General features: G+C 38.1%; 1 non-coding gene across 1 annotated transcript; it reads right to left on the reverse strand.

Moving 5' to 3' along the window:
* Positions 1 to 5,275: 5,275 nt before the first annotated feature.
* Positions 5,276 to 5,381, reverse strand: LOC122425201. The gene has a single exon (XR_006264750.1). It is a non-coding gene; the product is annotated as a U6 spliceosomal RNA (small nuclear RNA).
* Positions 5,382 to 6,632: the final 1,251 nt, after the last annotated feature.

The following is a 6,632-nucleotide window of genomic DNA, read 5'->3' on the forward strand; positions in this document are numbered from 1 at the left end:
CATTTTTGCATGAAATGTTCCCTTGGTATCTCAGATTTTCTTGAAGAGATCTCTAGTCTTTCCCATTCTGTTGAATGGAGTAGCCATCATAGTCAACAAAAGAGTCCAAAATTCAGTACTTGGATGCAATCTCAAAAACAACAGAATGATCTCTGTTCGTTTCCAAGGCAAACCATTCAATATCACGGTAATCCAAGCCTATGCCCCAACCAGTAATGCTGAAGAAGCTGAAGTTGAATAGTTCTATGAAGACCTACTAGACCTTTAGACCTTTTAGAACTAACACCCAAAAAAGATGTCCTTCTCATTATAGGGGACTGGAATGCAAAAGTAGGAAGTCAAGAAACACCTGGAGTAACAGGCAAATTTGGCCTTGGAGTACAGAATGAAGCAGGGCAAAGGCTAATAGAGTTTTGCCAAGAGAACGCACTGGTCATAGCAAACACTCTCTTCCAACAACACAAGAGATGACTCTACACATGGACATCACCAGATGGCCAACACCGAAATCAGATTGATTATATTCTTTGCAGCCAGAGATGGAGGAGCTCTATACAGTCAACAAGAACAAGACTGGGAGCTGACTGTGGCTCAGATCATGAACTCCTTATTGCCAAGGTCCAAGCCCCCTGATATTTCTACTAAACCATAGTCTTCTTTTATAGGTTAAGTAAAGTTAAGCAAACCAAGCTTATTTCTCCAAATCTGTCTCCAGATGTCTGTTCTGTAGAGGAACTATATTTTCTCAGGCAAAACCCATTGTATGAAAATACTGAACATAAAACAGAGGTTGGCAAACTCTTTTATAAAGGGTAAAACAGTAAATGTTTTAGGTTTTGTGAAGCTTACCATCTCTTATCCTAACTACTTACTCTGCTGCTATACTGTGAAGGCTGCCTTATTGCAGATGATATGTAAACAAACAAGTGTGACTATATTCCAGTGAAACTTAAGGACACTGAAGTTTGAATTTCATATAATTTTCACTTGTCATGGTATTTATTTCTTTCCATGCCTCTCAACTATTAAAAAAGCTTTTCTTAACTCCTGGACTGTACAAAAACAGGATGAAGGATTTGGTTTGGTGTGCAGGCCATAGTTTGTAGAGTAAGTCCCCTATATATGAACAAGTTCTGTTCTGAGAGTGAATTCATGAGTCCAACTTGTTCTAAGTCCAACCAAGTTAGCCTAGGTACCTAAGTAACACTATCGGCTATAAAGTACTGTACTGTAATAGATTTATAATATTTCTCACACAAATAATACATAAAAACAAAAAATAAAGAAAACATTTTTAATCTTCCAGTAAAAAGTGAAAGTGAAATTCCCTCAGTCGTGTCTGACTCTTTGTGACCCCAAGGACTATATAGTCCATGGAATTCTCCAGGCCAGAATACTGGAGTGGGTAGCCTTTCCCTTCTCCAGCTGATCTTCCTAATCCAAGAATCAACCCAGGGTCTCCTGCATTGCAGGCGATTCTTTACCAACTGAGCTATCAGGGAAGCCGCGATCTTGCGGTGTGGTACCTTGGAAAGTACAGTGATACAGTAAACAGCTGGCATACAGGTGCTGGCATGCAGTGAACAGGAGAGAGGAGTTACTGACTGGAGGAGGGAGAGGAGGTGGGAGAGGGTAGAGCTGGAGGATCATCAGCAACAGGAGACACAGGGCCAGCTGCTGTGAAGATTCTATTCTATTGCACTCTAAGCAGTGCTGTACACTGAAGCACAACCACTTGTAGGGGAGTTGTGCACGTGACAATGTACACCAGACGAGGGAACTAACTTGTGTGACTGGACATGTGAGCCAATGTCCACACCTTTGAAGTTTGCAACGTGAAGGTTTGTAAGTAGGGAACTTACTACACACACACACACACACACACACACACTGCTTGATGGTACTCTGATCATTAAATTTCTTGAATCCAGAGGATCTTTCTCATGCTGAATTTCACTTTTAATGCAACACACAGTGCCAAAATAGCAGTGTTTCAGAATATGTAGAGGAGATACAGAACATGATAGCAACAGTAGGAAACAAATGACAAGCAACAAGAATAAAAATGAGATGTGATGAACTTCTAGAACACAGTTGGTTATACACAGGTAATGTATTTATCAACTGTTGAAACAATTCCAGGTTTCTGTGTTTAATTTAAAACAGTCTCAAATAGGATTTTACAGAATTAATTTTTAGAGCAATCATTCGATCAAAGATTGAATACAGACTCTTGTTAAATAAATATAAGAGAAAAAGGCCTTTAATGGGATTCAATTATTTTGCTGTTTGGATAGTAACTTTGGAGTAGACTTCATGGTTAAAGAAAAAAAAGAGAAAAAAAAAGGAATGAGTTTTACAAATGGTTGAGTGACAAGGGTTGTCTCTGGTTGGGAAACCATTTCTCATATTTCATGTTCAAAGAATTGAATTAATGAAAATAACATCTAGCATTTGTGTAATATTTCATTATTTACAAAAGAGCTTCCCCATATGGCATCTTATTTAATTCATGTACTGATAAATGCTTTGTTGAAGTAGGTGTTTCACTAGCTTAATAATGGAAACTGAGGTTTGTAAAATTTAAGCGATTTTCAAGTTCACTTAAGAACTTGTGTTTAGAACTGGAACTCAAATATTTTCTGATTCTTAGTTGACTGTCCTTTGGGATGTTGCTAGTATTGCATGAAAAAGAAAGTTCTATAACCAAATTATTTGAAAAATGCTGAGATAAACTAGTGTCTGCTTTCGGACTCCCCAGAACCTTTCATTAACTAACATCAAATGCAAATTCCCAAAAGGAGAATATAGGAGGTGGTGTTTCCCAAATTTATTTGGTTCTAGAATCCTTTCTAGAAACAGTGATCAAGCCCCTGTGTTTCATGTGGCCCTGAATAAGAATTAAGATTGGGCAAATTACCTAAACCTCTCTACATCCCTGTGTCCTTGTCTCTAAATGGAGGGATAATGATAGCTTTTCCACAGGGTGGTTGTGAGAGTTCAAAGAGTTGATGCACTTGAAGCAGTGTCTGCCATATGTAATTGCTTAATTACAAGTAATTGCTGAATTACACATGATTGTTTGATATCCACATATACATCTGGCACACACATCGGCAAATCCAATCTCTTTTTAAAGATGAAGAGCAATTCAGGGAAGTGAAATGATTCTCTCAAGGTCACGAGGCCAGCAAGAGAGAGCTGGAATACAGACAAGTCTTCTAAACCCAAGGGCACAGTTTTATTTATCAAAACAAGAAAAATGAAACCATATATCCATTTTGATATTCAGGTCCGAATGAAAACTGGAAGATCATGGTCCTTACCTAGATTTTTTTAAAAAGAGATAAAATAAACATCTGAATATTTGGCGAGAGAGGGATGTCTGGCTGGTATTTTTGCTCACTTTCTGTCTGAGGGATGCAGTTTCCTCTTTGATGAGATTGATTTGTAACTCCCTGCACTGCTAAACCACTGATCTCAATTTAACTATACAACTTGGGAGAGCTGGAGCTGTGCCATTTTCCCAGAAAATGATTAAGACCAACTCTAAGAATATTGTGAACTTTATCAGGAAAATCAATTCCTCTAACAAGGAAGTGAATCACTATTGATTTTTTTTCCTCTCTAATTGGACTCTGAGCCCCGATAGCTTTTCATAAGTGGTGGCAGCTTGCTTTCAGCAAAACGCGTTTTTCACTCAGCAGTGGAGCATAGCATGCTCTCCAACACCTGTGACATTCTTTTTCTTTCTCTAATTTGTATTCCAACTTGAAGGTAAGCATGGAAGCTTTCAGACACCTGCTATTCACAGCAACATGATGTTCATGAGACTTTTGTTGCCCTAAATGGACAATTTCTGTGTTCCTGTAATATGTAGATACATGGGGGTGGTGGAAAGGGCTTGGTACAGAGCAGATGATGCACAATGAGAAAATGGCTAAGATGTAACTAAGGTGACTGGTGAAGCAGCAAGCCATATACTCCCAATCCAAGATGCCTACATGAATGTGCCCCATAATTTACAATATCTGAATTATTTGAAGTACTAAAAGGAAAGTTTCCAAATTATTTTTATCAGGTAGATACACATTTTTTAAAAACTCTGCCAAAGATAGCACAATAGAAAAAAAAAACCTACAAAATTTAGTTATAAATATCCATGCAAACGTCTTAAAGTACAACTGTATTCCAGTGTACTTGCTGTGCCTGATGCTTAGGAGATGCAGTAATGGACAAGTTGCAGTGCTTGTCCTCAAGTAGTCTAAATTTAGACTGGGGTTTCAAACCAGAAAAATGATTTTACTACACAATCATGTAAGATAAGGACAATCGCAAATGACCCATATATTGCTAGGAAGGCTCAAAGGAAAGCACTTGGTAATACTTGGTTTGGGCATATGAATAACAATTTGGAAGAGCTGCTCTTTGAGTTGAGCGGTGAAGAAAATCATGGCTAAAGGTCTCAGTTCTGCCCTTGTTCTGCCAAGTTCAAATCCCAAGTCTGGGACTTCATTATTTTATGCTGCTTAACTGATGCATCTTTAGATGTGGGCTCATCTCTAGAATCTGGGTACCTTGAATAATACAGGGACATAGTAGCTTATTCTTGTTGGAACAGATCACTTTCCTCAGATAACTGTAATAGATAGCAAACATGACCACAATTCTTTGTAGCCTCTCCCATTAAGAAGTGGAATCTGAGACTTCCCTGGCTGTCCAGTGGCTAAGACTCTGTGTTCCCAATGCAGGGGGCCCTGGTTCAATCCCTGGTCAGGAAACTAGATTTCACATGCCACAACTAATACCTGGAGCATCACAAAAAAAAGTAAATATTATAAAAGAAGCAAAATCTGCTTCCTTCTTCCTTGAATCTGGGTTGGCTTTTCCATTGACTTTGATTAGCAATGTGATGAAAATGGCAGTGTACCCGTTTCACGCCTGTCTTCAAGAGGTCTTATATTTCCACTTACTGTTCTTTTCTTCTTTTTGTGTGTTCTGTTTTGCTAACATTTGTATTTATTTTTTAATAGGATTACAGAGCTGGAAAGGGTCTTGCAGATCTTGTCCTCACTCTATTTTAAATATTTTATGCTGGAGTATAGTTGATTTTCAATGTGGTGTTTGTGTCAGGTGTCCTGCAGCTTGATTCAATTATACATAGACATATATCTGTCCTTTTTTTTTTTTTAACTCTTTTCCCGTATAGTTTATAATAGAGTGTTGAGTAGAAGTCCCTGTGCTATACAGTAGGTCCTTGACTCTATTTTTATATAAAAATATGGAACACTTCCCGAATTTGCATGTCATCCTTGCGCAGCAGTCATGCTAATTTTCCCGTATGGTTCCAACTTTAGTATATGCGCTGCCGAAGCAAGCACTCGTCCTCATTCTTTTAAACTTCTGAGAATCTTCTAAATTATAACCGATGCTCTTATGACAATTTCACATACACACTTCCCAGCCATAATTTGGTGCAGGCTCTTTTAAATTTTTGGAACTGTCCAGCATTCCCTTTCATTGAGGAGAAATTCACTGATTTTTAAAAGATTTATATGTTATTGAGGTACATAAGTTTCATGTGTACAATATTATATTTCTACCTCCATATATTTTAGTTTGCTCATCACCTAAAATTTAGTTTCCATACATCACCACACAGTTGATACCCTTTACTTATTTTGCCCTACCTCATCCAGTAACCACCACTCTGTTCTCTGTATCTATATGTCTGTTTTGGTTTTGATTGTTCATTAATTTTCTTCTTCTTTTTTTTTTATATTCCACACACGCATGGGTCATATGGTATTTGTATTTTTCTGACTCATTTCACTTAGCAAGGTGACTTCAAGGTGCATCCACATTGTCACAAATGACAAGGCTCATCTTTTTTGGTGGCTGTCTACTCACTGTTGATGGAGCCACATGAACAGGCCTGGACCTTACTGCTGGAGGATGAGGCTGGGTAGAGAGGGAACTCAGTCACTCAGTTGTCCCAGCCCAAACCCAGATACGTCAGCCTCACAAGTCAAGCCGGGCTGCTGTCAGAAATTTCCAAAGATTTCCCACGTTTTTGTTCATGAGTACTGACTGCATATAAAAGCTACTGTGTGTTCTCTGAAGTGTTCTAGCTGTGTGTGAGACACTAAGTTGATGGGCTTAAGTGAGCAGTTCTCATTAAGACTGTGAGGCAATCTCATTCACCATTGCAACAAAAAGAATAAAATACCTAGGGATAAACCTACCTAAAGAGACAAAAGACCTGTATGAAGAAAACTCTAAGACACTGATGAAAGAAATCAAAGCTGACACAAATAGATGGAGAGATATAACATGACTATGAGTCATGCTATAATAAGTCAGAAAAAGACAAATACCATATGACCCATGCATATGTGGAATATGTGAAAATGACTATACTACCCAAAGTAATCTACTGATTCAATGCAAACTACCAATGGCATTTATCACAGAACTAGAACAAAGAATTTCACAATTTGTATGGAAGCAAAAAAGACCCCAAATAGCCAAAGCAATCTTGAGAAAGATTGCTTTGAGAAAGAAGAGTGGAGCTGGAGGAATAAACCTTCCTGACTTCAGACTATACTACAAAGCTACAGTCATTAACACAG

This window comes from Cervus canadensis, chromosome 22 (assembly GCF_019320065.1).
Source record: "Cervus canadensis isolate Bull #8, Minnesota chromosome 22, ASM1932006v1, whole genome shotgun sequence".
In the NCBI taxonomy this organism is placed as follows: Eukaryota; Metazoa; Chordata; class Mammalia; order Artiodactyla; family Cervidae; genus Cervus; species Cervus canadensis.